At 49.5% G+C, this 22,097-nt stretch overlaps 1 pseudogene; it reads left to right on the top strand.

The window, feature by feature from the left end:
• LOC115123794 (uncharacterized) overlaps positions 1 to 22,097 on the top strand; it is a 92,875-nt pseudogene that overhangs the window by 54,865 nt on the left and 15,913 nt on the right.

Below are 22,097 nucleotides of genomic sequence, written 5' to 3'. Positions count from 1 at the left end.
TTCTATCTTCCCATTCCCCCCCTTGCGTCTCTGCAGCCCAAGCCTGAGAATGCCGTGACCATTGCGGTGTCGTCCCGGGTCCTGTTCCGTACTGAGACGGAGCAGAAGGTGTATGAGCAGAAGGGGGTAGAGGAGTACCTGAGGTGGAGCAGAAGGGGACCAGCCTTCTCCTTCGTCAGGTTAGAGTCACAAACACACTACCCTTCGCCCCAGGACCAGCCTATCAGGTTAGGAGCACGAGGACCACCTTCTCCTTCATCAAGAACCCTTCGCCCCAGGACCAGCCTTCTCCTTCATCAAGGTTAGAGTCATACAAACACACTACCCTTCGCCCCAGGACCAGCCTTCAAGGTTAGAGTCATACAAACACACTACCCTTCGCCCCAGGACCAGCCTTCTCCTTCGTCAAGGTTAGAGTCATACAAACACACTACCCTTTGCCCCTGGACCACCCTTCTCCTTCATCAAGGTTAGGGTCGTACAAACACACTACCCTTCGCCCCTGGACCGCCCTTCTTCATCAAGGTTAGGGTCGTACAAACACACTACCCTTCGCCCCTGGACCTTGCCCCTGGACGCCCCTCTCCTTCATCAAGGTTAGAGTCATACAAACAGACTAACCTTTGCCCCTGGACCGCCCCTCTCCTTCATCAAGGTTAGAGTCATACAAACAGACTAACCTTTGCCCCTGGACCGCCCCTCTCCTTCATCAAGGTTAGGGTCGTACAAACACACTACCCTTCGCCCCTGGACCGCCCCTCTCCTTCATCAAGGTTAGGGTCGTACAAACACACTACCCTTCGCCCCTGGACCGCCCCTCTCCTTCATCAAGGTTAGGGTCGTACAAACACACTACCCTTCGCCCCAGGACCAGCCTTCTCCTTCATCAAGGTTAGGGTCGTACAAACACACTACCCTTCGCCCCTGGACCGCCCCTCTCCTTCATCAAGGTTAGAGTCATACAAACAGACTAACCTTTGCCCCTGGACCGCCCCTCTCCTTCATCAAGGTTAGGGTCGTACTAACACACTGAGACGACACACGCAAACACTTCCGTACCATATATGGACTCAATGATGAACAAGGCAACAGGATACATGTTGTCGTCGTCCCCCCTTGGGCCAATTGAGATATCGCTTGTGGCTAATACATTTCATTCATCGTGTGCGACCACAGATTATACATTATATTGACCAAGTACTCATGTCTCCGCAATGAATATGAAAAGACATATCTTCAAAAATGGAAGGGAGTCCAGCCTGGTTACCAGTCCAGCATGGGTACCAGTCCAGCATGGGTACCAGTCCAAGGCTTGGGTACCAGTCCAGCATGGGTACCAGTCCAGCATGGGTACCAGTCCAAGGCTTGGGTACCAGTCCAGCCAAGGGTACCAGTCCAGCCAAGGGTACCAGTCCAGCCTGGTTACCAGTCCAGCATGGGTACCAGTCCAGCATGGGTACCAGTCCAGAATGGGTACCAGTCCAGCCTGGGTATCAGTCCAGCATGGGTACCAGTCCAGCATGGGTACCAGTCCAGCATGGGTACCAGTCCAAGACTTGACATTCAGGTCAATTTGATAGTGGCACACTGGGCCAGTACCAAGTGAAAACTACTGTCCCAAATTAGAAAATTACTGGCCCTCTCCAAGATCACAGGAAAGCAAGTTATGCATGTACAATTTAAATCATGGGGGATTTCGTGTTTTGTTATCAATCTGGGAAAGTACCTTATATTATAGCCAACCATAAAATCTGATATTAACACAGATTTTATGATGACATATAGAGTATATAATATAGACTATATTAAACAATTGACAATATCATTTTCCTCACCAGAAATTAGGCCAATAGCACATTGATGGAAAGCAATATCTTTAGGGCCTGTACATGGTCCCTATTAAGGCAGGGGTGCTATATTAGCCATAAGCATTATCACCTGTCTGATGCAGCATGGTGGTCACATGGCTGAAGCATTATCACCTGTAGCCTGATGCAGCATGGTGGCTACATGGCTGAAGCATTATCACATGTCTGATGCAGCATGGTGGCCACATGGCTGAATCATTATCACCTGTAGCCTGATGCAGAATGGTGGCCACATGGCTGAAGCATTATCACCTGTAGCCTGTAGGCTACAGGTGATAATGATTCAGCCATGTGGCCACATGGCTGAAGCATTATCACCTGTAGCCTGATGCAGCACGGTGGCCACATGGCTGAAGCATTATCACCTGTCTGATGCAGCATGGTGGCTACATGCCTGAAGCATTATCACCTGTCTGATGCAGCATGGTGGCCACATGGCTGAATCATTATCACCTGTAGCCTGATGCAGCATGGTGGCCACATGGCTGAATCATTATCACCTGTAGCCTGATGCAGCATGGTGGCCACATGGTTGAAGCATTATCACCTGTATCACCGGTGGCCACATGGCCTGATGCAGCATGGTGGCCACATGGCTGAAGCATTATCACCTGTCTGATGCAGCATGGTGGCCACATGGCTGAAGCATTATCACCTGTAGCCTGATGCAGCATGGTGGCCACATGGCTGAAGCATTATCACCTGTAGCCTGATGCAGCATGGTGGCCACATGGCTGAAGCATTATCACCTGTCTGATGCAGCACGGTGGCCACATGGCTGAAGCATTATCACCTGTCCTGATGCAGCATGGTGGCCACATGGCTGAAGCATTATCACCTGTAGCCTGATGCAGCACGGTGGCCACATGGCTGAAGCATTATCACCTGTAGCCTGATGCAGCATGGTGGCCACATGGCTGAAGCATTATCACCTGTCCTGATGCAGCATGGTGGCCACATGGCTGAAGCATTATCACCTGTAGCCTGATGCAGCATGGTGGCCACATGGCTGAAGCATTATCACCTGTCTGATGCAGCATGGTGGCCACATGGCTGAAGCATTATCACCTGTAGCCTGATGCAGCATGGTGGCCACATGGCTGAAGCATTATCACCTGTCTGATGCAGCATGGTGGCTACATGCCTGAAGCATTATCACCTGTCTGATGCAGCATGGTGGCCACATGGCTGAATCATTATCACCTGTATGCAGCATGATGCAGCATGGTGATGCAGCACACATGGCTGAAGCATTATCACCTGTCTGATGCAGCATGGTGGCCACATGGCTGAAGCATTATCACCTGTCTGATGCAGCATGGTGGCCACATGGCTGAATCATTATCACCTGTAGCCTGATGCAGCATGGTGGCCACATGGCTGAAGCATTATCACCTGTCTGATGCAGCATGGTGGCCACATGGCTGAAGCATTATCACCTGTCTGATGCAGCACGGTGGCCACATGGCTGAAGCATTATCACCTGTCTGATGCAGCATGGTGGCCACATGGCTGAAGCATTATCACCTGTAGCCTGATGCAGCACGGTGGCCACATGGCTGAAGCATTATCACCTGTAGCCTGATGCAGCACGGTGGCCACATGGCTGAAGCATTATCACCTGTCTGATGCAGCACGGTGATGCAGCATTATCACCTGTCTGATGCAGCATGGTGGCTACATGGCTGAAGCATTATCACCTGTAGCCTGATGCAGCACGGTGGCCACATGGCTGAAGCATTATCACCTGTAGCCTGATGCAGCATGGTGGCCACATGGCTGAAGCATTATCACCTGTCTGATGCAGCATGGTGGCCACATGGCTGAAGCATTATCACCTGTCTGATGCAGCACGGTGGCCACATGGCTGAAGCATTATCACCTGTCTGATGCAGCATGGTGGCCACATGGCTGAAGCATTATCACATGTCTGATGCAGCATGGTGGCCACATGGCTGAAGCATTATCACCTGTCTGATGCAGCATGGTGGCCAGATGGCTGAAGAATGGAGTTTTTCTTACCCCCATTAGACAAATCGTGCTTTGCTGCAGGAGGGACTGGTGCATTTCGCAAAATAGATGGCATCATGACGGGGGGGGGATTATGTGGCTATATTGAAGCAACATCTCAAGTCATCAGGCAGGAAGTCGCTTGGTCGCAAATTGGTCTTCCAAATGGACAATGACCCCAAGCATACTTCCAAAGATGTGGCAAAATGTCTTAAGGACAACAAACTCCGTATTGGAGTGGCCATCACAAAGCTTTGACCTCAATCCTATAGAGCATTTGTGGGAAGAACTGAAAAGGCATGTGCGAGCAAGGAGGCCTACAAATCTGACTCAGATACACCAGCTCTGTCAGGAGGAATTGGACAAAATTCACCCAACTTATTGTGGGACGCTTGTGGAAGGCTACCCGAAACGTTTGATCCAATTTAAACAATTTAAAGGCAATGCTACCAAATACTAATTGAGTATATGTAAACTTCTGACCCACTGGGAATGTGATGAAAGAAATAAAAGCTGAAATAAATCATTCTCTCTACTATTATTCTGACATTTCACATTCTTAAAATAAAGTGGTGATCCTAACTGACCTAAGCCAGGGACATTTTACTAAGATTAAATTGTGAAAAACTCAGTTTAAATGTATTTGGCTAAGGTGTATGTAAAATTCTGAATTTAAATGTACGTGCCGATATTGAACTCTGAATGTTTAGGCTGCCTGACTCCCTTGAGACGGGTCTGTGACGTAGCCTACTGAGACGGGTCTGTGACTTAGCCTACTGAGACGGGTGTATGGCGTAGCCTACTGAGACGGGTCTGTGACGTAGCCTACTGAGACGGGTGTATGGCGTAGCCTACTGAGACGGGTCTGTGACGTAGCCTACTGAGACGGGTGTATGGCGTAGGCTACTGAGACGGGTGTATGGCGTAGCCTACTGAGACGGGTCTGTGACGTAGCCTACTGAGCCGGGTGTATGGCGTAGGCTACTGAGACGGGTGTATGGCGTAGCCTACTGAGACGGGTGTATGGCGTAGCCTACTGAGACGGGTCTGTGATGTAGCCTACTGAGACGGGTGTATGGCGTAGCCTACTGAGACGGGTCTGTGACTTAGCCTACTGAGATGGGTCTGTGACGTAGCCTACTGAGACGGGTGTATGGCGTAGCCTACTGAGACGGGTGTATGGCGTAGCCTACTGAGACGGGTCTGTGACGTAGCCTACTGAGACGGGTGTATGGCGTAGGCTACTGAGACGGGTGTATGGCGTAGCCTACTGAGACGGGTGTATGGCGTAGGCTACTGAGACGGGTCTGTGATGTAGCCTACTGAGACGGGTGTATGGCGTAGCCTACTGAGACGGGTCTGTGACTTAGCCTACTGAGACGGGTCTGTGACGTAGCCTACTGAGACGGGTGTATGGCGTAGGCTACTGAGACGGGTCTGTGACGTAGCCTACTGAAACGGGTGTATGGCGTAGCCTACTGAGACGGGTCTGTGACGTAGCCTACTGAGACGGGTGTATGGCGTAGGCTACTGAGACGGGTCTGTGACTTAGCCTACTGAGACGGGTCTGTGACGTAGCCTACTGAGACGGGTGTATGGCGTAGCCTACTGAGACGGGTCTGTGACGTAGCCTACTGAGACGGGTGTATGGCGTAGGCTACTGAGACGGGTGTATGGCGTAGCCTACTGAGACGGGTGTATGGCGTAGGCTACTGAGACGGGTCTGTGATGTAGCCTACTGAGACGGGTGTATGGCGTAGCCTACTGAGACGGGTCTGTGACTTAGCCTACTGAGACGGGTCTGTGACGTAGCCTACTGAGACGGGTGTATGGCGTAGGCTACTGAGACGGGTCTGTGACGTAGCCTACTGAGACGGGTGTATGGCGTAGGCTACTGAGACGGGTGTATGGCGTAGCCTACTGAGACGGGTCTGTGATGTAGCCTACTGAGACGGGTGTATGGCGTAGGCTACTGAGACGGGTCTGTGGCGTAGCCTACTGAGACGGGTCTGTGACGTAGCCTACTGAGACGGGTGTATGGCGTAGGCTACTGAGACGGGTCTGTGGCGTAGCCTACTGAGACGGGTCTGTGGCGTAGCCTACTGAGACGGGTGTATGGCGTAGGCTACTGAGACGGGTCTGTGGTGTAGCCTACTGAGACGGGTCTGTGACGTAGCCTACTGAGACGGGTCTGTGGCGTAGCCTACTGAGACGGGTGTATGGCGTAGGCTACTGAGACGGGTCTGTGGCGTAGCCTACTGAGACGGGTCTGTGACGTAGCCTACTGAGACGGGTCTGTGACGTAGCCTACTGAGACTGGTCTGTGACTTAGCCTACTGAGACGGGTCTATGGCGTAGCCTACTGAGACGGGTCTGTGGCGTAGCCTACTGAGACAGGTGTATGGCGTAGCCTACTGAGACGGGTCTGTGGCGTAGCCTACTGAGACGGGTTCTGTGAAGTAGCCTACTGAGACGGGTCTGTGACTTAGCCTACTGAGACGGGTCTGTGACGTAGCCTACTGAGACGGGTCTGTGGCGTAGCCTACTGAGACAGGTGTATGGCGTAGCCTACTGAGACAGGTCTTGTGGCGTAGGCTACTGAGACGGGTCTGTGGCGTAGCCTACTGAGACAGGTCTGTGGCGTAGCCTACTGAGATGGGTGTATGGCGTAGCCTACTGAGACAGGTGTATGGCGTAGCCTACTGAGACAGGATCTGTGGCGTAGCCTACTGAGACAGGTGTATGGCGTAGCCTACTGAGACAGGTTTGTGACCGTAGCCTACTGAGACGGGTCTGTGGCGTAGCCTACTGAGATGGGTCTGTGACGTAGCCTACTGAGACGGGTCTGTGGCGTAGCCTACTGAGACGGGTCTGTGGCGTAGCCTACTGAGATGGGTCTGTGACGTAGCCTACTGAGACGGGTGTATGGCGTAGCCTACTGAGACGGGTCTGTGGCGTAGCCTACTGAGACGGGTGTATGGCGTAGCCTACTGAGACGGGTGTATGGCGTAGCCTACTGAGACGGGTGTATGGCGTAGCCTACTGAGACGGGTGTGACTTAGCCTACTGAGACGGGTCTGTGATGTAGCCTACTGAGACGGGTGTATGGCGTAGCCTACTGAGACGGGTCTGTGACTTAGCCTACTGAGACGGGTCTGTGGCGTAGCCTACTGAGACAGGTGTATGGCGTAGCCTACTGAGATGGGTCTGTGATGTAGCCTACTGAGACGGGTTCTGTGAAGTAGCCTACTGAGACGGGTCTGTGGCGTAGCCTACTGAGACGGGTCTGTGACGTAGCCTACTGAGACGGGTCTGTGACGTAGCCTACTGAGACGGGTGTATGGCGTAGGCTACTGAGACGAGTCTGTGGCGTAGGCTACTGAGACGGGTCTGTGGCGTAGCCTACTGAGACGGGTGTATGGCGTAGGCTACTGAGACGGGTCTGTGGCGTAGCCTACTGAGACAGGTGTCTGGCGTAGCCTACTGAGACGGGTCTGTGGCGTAGCCTACTGAGACAGGTGTATGGCGTAGCCTACTGAGACGGGTCTGTGGCGTAGCCTACTGAGACGGGTCTGTGACGTAGCCTACTGAGACGGGTCTGTGGCGTAGCCTACTGAGACTGGTCTGTGACTTAGCCTACTGAGACAGGTCTGTGGCGTAGCCTACTGAGACAGGTCTGTGGCGTAGCCTACTGAGACATGTGTATGGCGTAGCCTACTGAGACGGGTCTGTGGCGTAGCCTACTGAGACGGGTTCTGTGAAGTAGCCTACTGAGACGGGTCTGTGACTTAGCCTACTGAGACGGGTCTGTGACGAGCCTACTGAGACGGGTCTGTGGCGTAGCCTACTGAGACAGGTGTATGGCGTAGCCTACTGAGACGGGTCTGTGGCGTAGGCTACTGAGACGGGTCTGTGGCGTAGCCTACTGAGACAGGTGTATGGCGTAGCCTACTGAGACGGGTGTATGGCGTAGCCTACTGAGACAGGTGTATGGCGTAGCCTACTGAGACGGATCTGTGGCGTAGCCTACTGAGACAGGTGTATGGCGTAGCCTACTGAGACAGGTTTGTGACGTAGCCTACTGAGACGGGTCTGTGGCGTAGCCTACTGAGACGGGTCTGTGGCGTAGCCTACTGAGATGGGTCTGTGGCGTAGCCTACTGAGACGGGTCTCTGGCGTAGCCTACTGAGACAGGTTTATGGCGTAGCCTACTGAGACGGGTGTATGGCGTAGCCTACTGAGACGGGTCTCTGGCGTAGCCTACTGAGACGGGTCTGTGGCGTAGCCTACTGAGACGGGTCTGTGGCTTAGCCTACTGAGATGGGTCTGTGACTTAGCCTACTGAGACGGGTCTGTGGCGTAGCCTACTGAGACGGGTCTGTGGCGTAGCCTACTGAGACGGGTGTATGGTGTAGCCTACTGAGACGGGTGTATGGTGTAGTCTACTGAGATGGGTGTATGGCGTAGCCTACTGAGACGGGTCTGTGACGTAGCCTACTGAGACGGGTCTGTGGCGTAGCCTACTGAGACGGGTCTGTGGCGTAGCCTACTGAGACAGGTGTATGGCGTAGCCTACTGAGACGGGTCTGTGACGTAGCCTACTGAGATGGGTCTGTGGCATAGCCTACTGAGACGGGTCTGTGGCGTAGCCTACTGAGACGGGTGTATGGTGTAGTCTACTGAGATGGGTGTATGGCGTAGCCTACTGAGACGGGTCTGTGACGTAGCCTACTGAGACTGGTCTGTGGCGTAGCCTACTGAGACGGGTGTATGGCGTAGGCTACTGAGACGGGTCTGTGGCGTAGCCTACTGAGACGGGTCTGTGACGTAGCCTACTGAGACGGGTCTGTGGCGTAGCCTACTGAGACGGGTGTATGGCGTAGGCTACTGAGACGGGTCTGTGGCGTAGCCTACTGAGACGGGTCTGTGACGTAGCCTACTGAGACGGGTCTGTGACGTAGCCTACTGAGACTGGTCTGTGACTTAGCCTACTGAGACGGGTCTATGGCGTAGCCTACTGAGACGGGTCTGTGGCGTAGCCTACTGAGACAGGTGTATGGCGTAGCCTACTGAGACGGGTCTGTGGCGTAGCCTACTGAGACGGGTTCTGTGAAGTAGCCTACTGAGACGGGTCTGTGACTTAGCCTACTGAGACGGGTCTGTGACGTAGCCTACTGAGACGGGTCTGTGGCGTAGCCTACTGAGACAGGTGTATGGCGTAGCCTACTGAGACGGGTCTGTGGCGTAGGCTACTGAGACGGGTCTGTGGCGTAGCCTACTGAGACAGGTGTATGGCGTAGCCTACTGAGACGGGTGTATGGCGTAGCCTACTGAGACAGGTGTATGGCGTAGCCTACTGAGACGGATCTGTGGCGTAGCCTACTGAGACAGGTGTATGGCGTAGGCTACTGAGACAGGTTTGTGACGTAGCCTACTGAGACGGGTCTGTGGCGTAGCCTACTGAGACGGGTCTGTGGCGTAGCCTACTGAGATGGGTCTGTGGCGTAGCCTACTGAGACGGGTCTCTGGCGTAGCCTACTGAGACAGGTTTATGGCGTAGCCTACTGAGACGGGTGTATGGCGTAGCCTACTGAGACGGGTCTCTGGCGTAGCCTACTGAGACGGGTCTGTGGCGTAGCCTACTGAGACGGGTCTGTGGCTTAGCCTACTGAGATGGGTCTGTGACTTAGCCTACTGAGACGGGTCTGTGGCGTAGCCTACTGAGACGGGTCTGTGGCGTAGCCTACTGAGACGGGTGTATGGTGTAGCCTACTGAGACGGGTGTATGGTGTAGTCTACTGAGATGGGTGTATGGCGTAGCCTACTGAGACGGGTCTGTGACGTAGCCTACTGAGACGGGTCTGTGGCGTAGCCTACTGAGACGGGTCTGTGGCGTAGCCTACTGAGACAGGTGTATGGCGTAGCCTACTGAGACGGGTCTGTGACGTAGCCTACTGAGATGGGTCTGTGGCATAGCCTACTGAGACGGGTCTGTGGCGTAGCCTACTGAGACGGGTGTATGGTGTAGTCTACTGAGATGGGTGTATGGCGTAGCCTACTGAGACGGGTCTGTGGCGTAGCCTACTGAGACGGGTCTGTGGCGTAGCCTACTGAGACAGGTGTATGGCGTAGCCTACTGAGACGGGTCTGTGACGTAGCCTACTGAGACAGGTGTATGGCGTAGCCTACTGAGACAGGTTTGTGACGTAGCCTACTGAGACGGGTCTGTGGCGTAGCCTACTGAGACGGGTCTGTGGCGTAGCCTACTGAGATGGGTCTGTGGCGTAGCCTGCTGAGACGGGTCTCTGGCGTAGCCTACTGAGACAGGTTTATGGCGTAGCCTACTGAGACGGGTGTATGGCGTAGCCTACTGAGACGGGTCTCTGGCGTAGCCTACTGAGACGGGTCTGTGGCGTAGCCTACTGAGATGGGTCTGTGACGTAGCCCACTGAGACGGGTATGTGGCGTAGCCTACTGAGATGGGTCTGTGGCGTAGCCTACTGAGACGGGTCTGTGGCTTAGCCTACTGAGATGGGTCTGTGACTTAGCCTACTGAGACGGGTCTGTGGCGTAGCCTACTGAGACAGGTCTGTGGCGTAGCCTACTGAGACGGGTGTATGGTGTAGCCTACTGAGACGGGTGTATGGTGTAGTCTACTGAGATGGGTGTATGGCGTAGCCTACTGAGACGGGTCTGTGACGTAGCCTACTGAGACAGGTGTATGGCGTAGCCTACTGAGACAGGTCTGTGACGTAGCCTACTGAGACGGGTCTGTGGCGTAGCCTACTGAGACGGGTCTGTGGCGTAGCCTACTGAGATGGGTCTGTGGCGTAGCCTACTGAGACGGGTCTCTGGCGTAGCCTACTGAGACAGGTGTATGGCGTAGCCTACTGAGACGGGTGTATGGCGTAGCCTACTGAGACGGGTCTCTGGCGTAGCCTACTGAGACGGGTCTGTGGCGTAGCCTACTGAGATGGGTCTGTGACTTAGCCTACTGAGACGGGTCTGTGGCATAGCCTACTGAGACGGGTCTGTGGCGTAGCCTACTGAGACGGGTCTGGTGGCCTTGAGACCTACTGAGATGGGTGTATGGCGTGAGATGGGTCTGTGACGTAGCCTACTGAGACGGGTCTGTGGCGTAGCCTACTGAGACGGGTCTGTGGCGTAGCCTACTGAGACAGGTGTATGGCGTGCCTACTGAGACGGGTCTGTGACGTAGCTACTGAGATGGGTCTGTGGCATAGCCTACTGAGACGGGTCTGTGGCGTAGCCTACTGAGACGGGTGTATGGTGTAGTCTACTGAGATGGGTGTATGGCGTAGCCTACTGAGACGGGTCTGTGGCGTAGCCTACTGATACGGGTCTGTGGCGTAGCCTACTGAGACGGGTCTGTGGCGTAGCCTACTGAGATGGGTCTGTGGCGTAGCCTACTGAGACAGGTGTCTGGCGTAGCCTACTGAGACAGGTCTGTGACGTAGCCTACTGAGACGGGTCTGTGGCGTAGCCTACTGAGACGGGTCTGTGGCGTAGCCTACTGAGATGGGTCTGTGGCGTAGCCTGCTGAGACGGGTCTCTGGCGTAGCCTACTGAGACAGGTTTATGGCGTAGCCTACTGAGACGGGTGTATGGCGTAGCCTACTGAGACGGGTCTCTGGCGTAGCCTACTGAGACGGGTCTGTGGCGTAGCCTACTGAGATGGGTCTGTGACGTAGCCCACTGAGACGGGTCTGTGGCGTAGCCTACTGAGATGGGTCTGTGGCGTAGCCTACTGAGACGGGTCTGTGGCTTAGCCTACTGAGATGGGTCTGTGACTTAGCCTACTGAGACGGGTCTGTGGCGTAGCCTACTGAGACGGGTCTGTGGCGTAGCCTACTGAGACGGGTGTATGGCGTAGCCTACTGAGACGGGTGTATGGTGTAGCCTACTGAGACGGGTGTATGGTGTAGTCTACTGAGATGGGTGTATGGCGTAGCCTACTGAGACGGGTCTGTGACGTAGCCTACTGAGACAGGTGTATGGCGTAGCCTACTGAGACAGGTCTGTGACGTAGCCTACTGAGACGGGTCTGTGGCGTAGCCTACTGAGATGGGTCTGTGGCGTAGCCTACTGAGATGGGTCTGTGGCGTAGCCTACTGAGACGGGTCTCTGGCGTAGCCTACTGAGACGGGTCTTTGGCGTAGCCTACTGAGACGGGTGTATGGCCTAGTCTACTGAGACAGGGCTCACTCGAAACGGAGAGGAAATGCTGGTTGATAACAAGTGTGAAGCATCAAACGTCGGGAAGATTGTGAAGGATGAAATACAAAGATATATATAATTTCTTTCTGTTTTGGAGTTTGAAAATTTGACCATATGAAGGCTTGATTAATTAGCCCGGTGAGCTCTGCGGTTGTTGCCGGGGCCATGAATGTATTAGCCCTGCAGTATCATTCGCTAATTCAATCCCTGTATTACACATCACGTGCCAAAGAAACACCTCCACCTGCTGGAGAAGACATATTTTGGGCCCAGTTATGCCTCTCGCTTCGCCTCATCCTCTCTGGCGTGACTCACACATTACAGTTAATTACCATAGCTCCCGCCTTGGGCCATTCATTGTAATTTTCTAAAATGTCGGATCTCTATGGCAAGTCGCATCCTTCACCCAAGTTTAGTCTAAACCCGGGCCAATGCTGTCTGAGTTAAAGAATATGACTGAGAATGGACAGACAGGCAGACAGACAGAGATGATCCTCAGTCCCCTCCCTGATTTCATCCTGGGGGACAACAAAGATTAAGGGATGCTTAAAGTTTGACTATACACTGGACTTACAGAGATACTGAAATGCATAAACTCTGGTAGAGTACTGAGGTGGTAGAGTACTGAGGTAGTAGAGTACTGAGGTGGTAGATTACTGAGGTGGTAGAGTACTGAGGTGGTAGAGTACTGAGGTAGTAGAGTATTGAGGTAGTAGAGTACTGAGGTGGTAGAGTACTGAGGTGGTAGTGTACTGAGGTAGTAGAGTACTGAGGTGGTAGAGTACTGAGGTGGTAGAGTACTGAGGTGGTAGTGTACTGAGGTAGTAGAGTACTGAGGTGGTAGAGTACTGAGGTGGTAGAGTACTGAGGTAGTAGAGTATTGAGGTAGTAGAGTACTGAGGTGGTAGAGTACTGAGGTGGTAGTGTACTGAGGTAGTAGAGTACTGAGGTGGTAGAGTACTGAGGTGGTAGAGTACTGAGGTGGTAGAGTACTGAGGTGGTAGAGTACTGAGGTGGTAGTGTACTGAGGTAGTAGAGTACTGAGGTGGTAGAGTACTGAGGTGGTAGAGTACTGAGGTAGTAGTGTACTGAGGTGGTAGTGTACTGAGGTAGTAGAGTACTGAGGTGGTAGAGTACTGAGGTGGTAGAGTACTGAGGTGGTAGAGTACTGAGGTGGTAGTGTACTGAGGTAGTAGAGTACTGAGGTTGTAGAGTACTGAGGTGGTAGAGTACTGAGGTGGTAGAGTACTGAGGTGGTAGAGTACTGAGGTGGTAGAGTACTGAGGTGGTAGAGTACTGAGGTGGTAGAGTACTGAGGTGGTAGTGTACTGAGGTAGTAGAGTACTGAGGTTGTAGAGTACTGAGGTGGTAGAGTACTGAGGTGGTAGAGTACTGAGGTGGTAGAGTACTGAGGTGGTAGAGTACTGAGGTGGTAGAGTACTGAGGTGGTAGAGTACTGAGGTAGTAGAGTACTGAGGTGGTAGAGTACTGAGGTGGTAGAGTACTGAGGTGGTAGAGTACTGAGGTGGTAGAGTACTGAGGTGGTAGAGTACTGAGGTGGTAGAGTACTGAGGTGGTAGAGTACTGAGGTGGTAGAGTACTGAGGTGGTAGATTACTGAGGTGGTAGAGTACTGAGGTGGTAGAGTACTGAGGTGGTAGAGTACTGAGGTTGTAGAGTACTGAGGTGGTAGAGTACTGAGGTGGTAGAGTACTGAGGTGGTAGAGTACTGAGGTGGTAGAGTACTGAGGTGGTAGAGTACTGAGGTGGTAGAGTACTGAGGTGGTAGAGTACTGAGGTGGTAGAGTACTGTGGTAGAGTACTGAGGACATACACTGCTGCCATCTAGTGGCCAAAATCTAAATTGTATCTAGACAGGAATAATACATTTTGTCCATTTTCTTGCATTTCAAAGATGATGGTATAAAAAAATATAACTTTTTGTTTCTTTGTATTATCTTTTACCAGATCTATTGTGTTATATTATCCTACATTCCTTTCACATTTCCATAAACCTAAAAGTGTTTCCCTTTAAACGGTAGCAAGAATATACATATCCTTGCTTCAGGTCCTGAGCTACAGGCAGTAAGATTTGAGAAAAAAAGGGGGTGTATCCTTAAGAGGGTTTAAGTACCATCACTGAAATAAAAAATTCAAATCAATGTAAATAAAATAATATTGAATAAGAGGTCAAATAAAAAACTACTTCCCCAAAGACTTTGAGAGACATAAAAAATGAATAGGAACTGTCGCAGTAACACACAGACACATTCTGTGACTTGTTTTGGCTCCATTGACTCATATCACATGGGAAAAGCATGCATCCGTAACCATGGGTACAAAGTGGCTGATGTTACATTGATTTAGAAGGTTTTATCTCCAGGGTCTGAACGAGATGGAACGCTTTCACTATTGATCTGTATGCCGAATGCTATTACAAGTGCACTGATTACATTACCCATAATCCTTTGCTCTCCCCTGCTATCTCATCAGGCCTTGGAGACGGTGATATTGATTTGCATGCTATGACATGTACACTGACTGACTACATTACCCATAATCCTGTGATCTCCTCTGCTCTTCCATCAGGTGTTTGAGGCAGTGAACGCTAACACATACGCTGACTACATTACCCATAATCCTGTGATCTCCTCTGCTCTTCCATCAGGTGTTGGAGGCAGTGAACGCTAACACATACGCTGACTACATTACCCATAATCCTGTGATCTCCTCTGCTCTTCCATCAGGTGTTGGAGGCAGTGAACGCTAACACATACGCTGACTACATTACCCATAATTCTGTTTTCTCATCTGCTCTTCCGTCAGGCGTTGGAGGCGGTGAATGCCCGTCTGAGAGAACTGTACCCAGAGAGTGAAGAACTGTTTGACATCGTCCTGGTAACCTATAACCACGCCCATGTAGGAGTCAGACTCATCAATACCATCAACCATCACAGTGAGTCTTACACACACACTTAGCACACTCACACGGAGGCATATGCACGCATGTTAGGATGTGCTACCTGCACGAAACAGGAACAAGCACGCACTGTCCAACAGTTCATAGCGAAACTAGCGTACACTCAAGAGAGCACGTGTGCTGCCTCAGTCAATGTGTCACAGGTATCAGCGTCAGCTTACCTTGGTTCTCTCAGATCTGGGAAATATCAGCAGATGTAGGTTCTTGATTTGACCACCCGGTTGTTGCAGAATCTTTTTTAAATGGCTTCTAAACTAAAATATAAGACTTGGTGTGCCCTAAAAACAAACATTAATCAAACCCTACAAAAATGTCCATTCATTATAATCCACACAATAATTCACATTTCCTGTTGCTGCAGGATTATTTTCCTGCTGTGAGAAACAGGTCAAATTAAGACCCTACATCTGGGGCTTTCATTGTGTGCAACGAATACTGCATACCGCTATATACTTATTCTAGAAGCCTAGAATACAAGGGTCCCGAAAGGGGTTATTCGGCTGTCCCCATGGGACAACCCTTTTCGATTCCAGGTAGAACCCTTTTGGGTTCCATGTAAGAACCCTTTCGGGTTCCATGTAGAACCCTGTGGTTATAGATGGAAATCAAATGGGTTCTACCTGGAATCAGAAAAGGTTATTCAAAGGGTGTGTGGCCAGCCAATGAACCCTTTTACATTTTAGATGGCACTTTTGTAGGCACAGAATGGGGATCGACTTACCCTTCCAAAGTCTGACTGTTCACCAATCGGGGGAAATAGCTAAACGGACCTGACATCTATATACCACTTTCACGTAGAGCTTTCCAGATGCCATGAACCACAAGAGAATGGCTCTCTGTGTGTGAACGAACGGAAAACAGAAACCAAAGCTGTTTCCCAAATAATGGGTCAGATCCCAAGGGTCCCAACCAGTCTCTCTGGGTTCGCGGCTAAAGCAAAGCTTTGGTTGTGGCAAGACAAATGTATTTATGTATTTATTTATTTTTTATTGATGGGTCGCCAACATATTCAAAGGACTTCCGGGTCACAACAATGAAAACAAGTGAAGGGGGAAGTGGCTTCCTTCAGAGCTCCCAGATGCCTCCATGTCTTCTCATCTGATGTTAGATCTCTCCAGTGGTCCTCTGTGTGACACGAACCACACTCCCTGACCTCTGACATTTTCTCTAGAGAACACAATAAACAAACACGGACAAGATGGCCGCCCAGACGTCAAGGAGATACGATTCTGTAATACAAACTGTTCTTTAGGGTCCATCCCAAATGAAACCCTTTACAGTGACCAGAGCTTTATTTTTGACCAGAGCTCACACCATATTACCTATCTATATCAGTTACAGGTTAGTCATTTAGCAGATGCTCTTATCCAGAGTGACTTACAGGAGCAGTTAGAGCCTTGCTCAAGGGCACATCGACAGATTCTTCACCTAGTCGGCTCGGGGATTCAAACCAGAGACTTTTCGGGTTACTGGCCCAACGCTCCTAACCGCTAAGCTACCTACCGCCCAGAACCAAAAGTACTATATAAGGAATATGGTGAAGTTCGGGATGAAGACCTATTGTGGAAGTGAATTATGAGATGGCTATGTCACAAGTGCGTAGATTTAAAAAGAGGCAGAAGTGATAAGTACTGTTGGAAGCAACTCGCTTTATAGAAGATAGGGGCTTTTTTGGGACACTCATACAATGTCTACACTACCGTTCCAAAGTTTGGGGTCACTTACAAATGTCCTTGTTTTTGAAAGAAAAGCTTCTTTTTTTTGTCTATTAAAATAACATCAAATTGATCAGAAATACAGTGTAGATATTGTTAATGTTGTAAAGGACTATTGTAGCTGGAAACGGCTGATTTCTTAATGGAATATCTACATAGGCGTACAGAGGGCCATTATCAGCAACCATCCTGTGTTCCAATGGCACGTTGTGTTAGCTAATCCAAGTGTATCATTTTAAAAAGGCTAATTGATCCTTAGAAAACCTTCTACTGCTGCGTCCTGAATGAAACCTTATTCAATCAAATGTATTTATGGAGCCCTTTTTACATCAGCCAAAGTCACAAAGTGCTGTACAGAAACCCAGCCTAAAACCCCAAACAGCAAGCAGAGCACACTGTCCAAAAGCAGTGCACGGTATAGGGAATAGGTTGCCATTTGGGATTGACTGTGTATGAGCAGGTGAAAAATGACATCCTTGTGTGGACATGGGATTGGCTCTTTGACAACATAATGTAGACATGGGATTGGCTCTTTGGGGTGTGTGACAACATAATGTAGACATGGGATTGGCTCTTTGACAACATAATGTAGACATGGGATTGGCTCTTTGACAACATAATGTAGACATTGGATTGGCTCTTTGACAACATAATGTAGACATGGGATTGGCTCTTTGACAACATAATGTAGACATGGGATTGGCTCTTTGACAACATACTGTAGACATGGAATTGGCTCTTTGACAACATAATGTAGACATTGGATTGGCTCTTTGACAACATAATGTAGACATTGGATTGGCTCTTTGGGGTGTGTGACAACATAATGTAGACAGTGGATTGGCTCTTTGACAACATAATGTAGACATTGGATTGGCTCTTTGACAACATAATGTAGACATTGGATTGGCTCTTTGGGGTGTGTGACAACATAATGTAGACAGTGGATTGGCTCTTTGGGGTGTGGGACAACATAATGTAGACAGTGGATTGGCTCTTTGGGGTGTGGGACAACATAATGTAGACAGTGGATTGGCTCTTTGGGGTGTGTGACAACATAATGTAGACAGTGGATTGGCTCTTTGGGGTGTGTGACAACATAATGTAGACAGTGGATTGGCTCTTTGGGGTGCATGACAACATAATGTAGACAGTGGATTGGCTCTTTAGGTTGTGACAACATAATGTAGACAGTGGATTGGCTCTTTAGGGTGTGTGACGACATAATGTAGACAGTGGATTGGCTCTTTGGGGTGTGTGACAACATAATGTAGACAGTGGATTGGCTCTTTGGGGTGTGTGACAACATAATGTAGACAGTGGATTGGCTCTTTGGGGTGTGTGACAACATAATGTAGACAGTGGATTGGCTCTTTAGGGTGTGTGACAACATAATGTAGACAGTGGATTGGCTCTTTGGGGTGCATGACAACATAATGTAGACAGTGGATTGGCTCTTTAGGTTGTGACAACATAATGTAGACATTGCATTGGCTCTTTGGGGTGTGTGACAACATAATGTAGACAGTGGATTGGCTCTTTAGGGTGTGACAACATAATGTAGACAGTGGATTGGCTCTTTGGGGTGCATGACAACATAATCACTCCGAGAGACTCCATGCATCTACTTTACATAAATACATGGAATGATTGGCATGCTCTGTAATGTGGAACATAATTTATATAGCATACATTCAAATACCTGTGCCCCTGTTTGCAGGAGAGAGAGAGATCTGATATGAAAAACCCCATCAGAATCGGTATAGAAGTCTCCCATCTTAGAGAGCTATCAAGTTGCAAGGGAATTAGATTTCAGTTTCATAAGATCTTCTCAGGACACACAACTTCTTGTAAAATAATGTTTATTCATGTTTTCTCTAAAGGATACTGCTGTGAGAAGGCTTAACTACAGGCATGAAAACGACTTTGATGTCTGGATGTCAGTGAAGTTGTTCCAGTATGAGCAATCATATACCTAGCAGTCTAAAGTATATTGTGGCAGAAGACTGGTGTTACTGTGCTGTCAATGTGCGGTATCATCAGGCCTCGTCCTGTCAATGTACTGTATCATCAGGCCTCGTCCTGTCAATGTGCTGTATCATCAGGCCTCGTCCTGTCAATGTGCTGTATCATCAGGCCTCGTCCTGTCAATGTGCTGTATCATCAGGCCTCGTCCTGTCAATGTGCTGTATCATCAGGCCTCGTCCTGTCAATCTCTGTATCATCAGGCCTCGTCCTGTCAATGTGCTGTATCATCAGGCCTCGTCCTGTCAATCTACTGTATCATCAGGCCTCGTCATGTCAATGTACTGTATCATCAGGCCTCGTCCTGTCAATCTACTGTATCATCAGGCCTCGTCATGTCAATGTACTGTATCATCAGGCCTCGTCCTGTCAATGTACTGTATCATCAGTCCTCGTCCTGTCAATGTACTGTATCATCAGGCCTCGTCCTGTCAATGTACTGTATCATCAGGCCTCATCCTGTCAATGTGCTGTATCATCAGGCCTCGCCCTGTCAATGTGCTGTATCATCAGGCCTCATCCTGTCAATGTGCTGTATCATCAGGCCTCGTCCTGTCAATGTGCTGTATCATCAGGCCTCGTCCTGTCAATGTACTGTATCATCAGGCCTCATCCTGTCAATGTGCTGTATCATCAGGCCTCGTCCTGTCAATGTGCTGTATCATCAGGCCTCGTCCTGTCAATGTGCTGTATCATCAGTCATCGTCCTGTCAATGTGCTGTATCATCAGGCCTCGTCCTGTCAATATACTGTATCATCAGGCCTCGTCCTGTCAATCTACTGTATCATCAGGCCTCGTCCTGTCAATGTACTGTATCATCAGGCCTCGTCCTGTCAATGTGCTGTATCATCAGGCCTCGTCCTGTCAATGTACTGTATCATCAGGCCTCGTCCTGTCAATGTGCTGTATCATCAGGCCTCGTCCTGTCAATGTGCTGTATCATCAGGCCTCGTCCTGTCAATGTGCTGTATCATCAGTCATCGTCCTGTCAATGTGCTGTATCATCAGGCCTCGTCCTGTCAATCTACTGTATCATCAGGCCTCGTCCTGTCAATCTACTGTATCATCAGGCCTCGTCATGTCAATGTAATGTATCATCAGGCCTCGTCCTGTCAATGTACTGTATCATCAGGCCTCGTCCTGTCAATCTACTGTATCATCAGGCCTCGTCATGTCAATGTACTATATCATCAGGCCTCGTCCTGTCAATGTACTGTATCATCAGGCCTCGTCCTGTCAATCTACTGTATCATCAGGCCTCGTCATGTCAATGTACTGTATCATCAGGCCTCATCCTGTCAATGTACTGTATCATCAGTCCTCGTCCTGTCAATGTACTGTATCATCAGGCCTCGTCCTGTCAATGTACTGCATCATCAGGCCTCACCTTGTCAATGTACTGTATCATCAGGCCTCGTCCTGTCAATGTGCTGCATCATCAGGCCTCGTCCTGTCAATGTACTGTATCATCAGGCCTCGTCCTGTCAATGTACTGTATCATCAGTCCTCGTCCTGTCAATGTACTGTATCATCAGGCCTCGTCCTGTCAATGTACTGTATCATCAGGCCTCGTCCTGTCAATGTACTGTATCATCAGTCCTCGTCCTGTCAATGTACTGTATCATCAGTCCTCGTCCTGTCAATGTACTGTATCATCAGGCCTCGTCCTGTCAATGTGCTGTATCATCAGGCCGCATCCCGTTAATGTATTGTATCATCAGGCCTCGTCCTGTTAATGTACTGCATCATCAGGCCTCATCCTGTCAATGTGCTGTATCATCAGGCCTCGTCCTGTCAATGTACTGTATCATCAGGCCGCATCCCGTTAATGTATTGTATCATCAGGCCTCGTCTTCTTATGGCTAGGATCCTTTTTTCAGAATTTCCCCTGACTGACATGCCCAAAGTAAACTACCTGTTACTCAGACCCAGAAGCCAGGATATGCATATAATTGGTATCATTGGATAGAAAGCACTATGAAGTTTGTAGAAATGTTGAGGACGCACGCTTGCTAATTTTACTTTTCTATAGAACATACTTCTTTCTGTATGAAATATTATAATAATTACATTTTCGGGTACGTGAGGATTAAATAGAAACATAGTTTGACTTGTTTTTTTGGATTCCTTTGTCTGCATGTTGAACGAGGGTATGACTGAAATTAATGGCGCCAACATAACAGACTTTTTGGGATGTAAAGAAGGATTTGATCTAACAAATTCATGATGTAGCTGGGACCCTCTGGATTGCAAACAGAGGAAGATTTTCATAAAGTAAGTGATTACTTAATCACTATGTGTGATTTTATGAGTTTATGTTCATAAATGTTTAATATCACGATTATTTATTTGAATTGCGCGCTCTCCAATATCACCGGATGTTGTCGACAGATGTCCCGCTGACGGGATGCCTAAGCCCTAATATATATATATTTATATATATCATAATAATATATATCATCAGGCCTCATCCTCTGCCCAGATCAATGAAAACATCATAGAAAGACAATAACGAAGACAACGAATGAACACACGACATAAAGACGACAATTAATGGTTTAATATGAAGAATAACATCAATGATTGGGCCATCCCCAGAGTAGGATATCTACCATGCTTCAGTAGTTGTTTATGCAGCATGTCCCCAATGGTGGGTCAGGAGGGACCCATTTCTCCTGGGTTGGGGCTGTATGATTAGGATCTATCAGAACTTTTTGTTGTGTTTTTCTTCATCTTGATGATCTCAAGACTGTTAGAAACATGGCACCCCCCAAAAAAAATCTGAATGTATTTTTTGTCTGAAGGGGACAGTGGAGTGCTTGAGTGAGAGGGGGGTTATACCCCTCTCTCTCCCAAAATAAAACACTGCAGACAGCTAATTCTCTCAGGACATAATAATACATAACCCTTTAGTGAAAGATCCCCACGCTCTCCTTTCCTCCTGAACAAACATAATTCTTCCCTTCTCCTCCCATCTTCCTTATTCCCCCTTCTCTCTCTCTCTCTCTCTCTCTCTCTCTCTCTCTCTCTGTCTCACTCTCTCTGTCTCTCTCTCTCTGTCTCTCTCTCTCTGTCTCAGTCACTCTGTCTCACTCTCTATCTCACTCTCTGTCTCTCTCTCTCTGTCTCTCTATCTCTGTCTCACTCTCTCTGTCACACTCTCTCTGTCACACTCTCTCTGTCACTCTCTCGCTGTCTCACTCTCTCTGTCTCACTCTCTCTGTCTCAGTCACTCTGTCTCACTCTCTCTGTCACACTCTC

Source organism: Oncorhynchus nerka, linkage group LG4, assembly GCF_034236695.1.
Source record: "Oncorhynchus nerka isolate Pitt River linkage group LG4, Oner_Uvic_2.0, whole genome shotgun sequence".
Taxonomy (NCBI): Eukaryota; Metazoa; Chordata; class Actinopteri; order Salmoniformes; family Salmonidae; genus Oncorhynchus; species Oncorhynchus nerka.
This window is presented reverse-complemented; position numbering and strand designations above follow the sequence as displayed.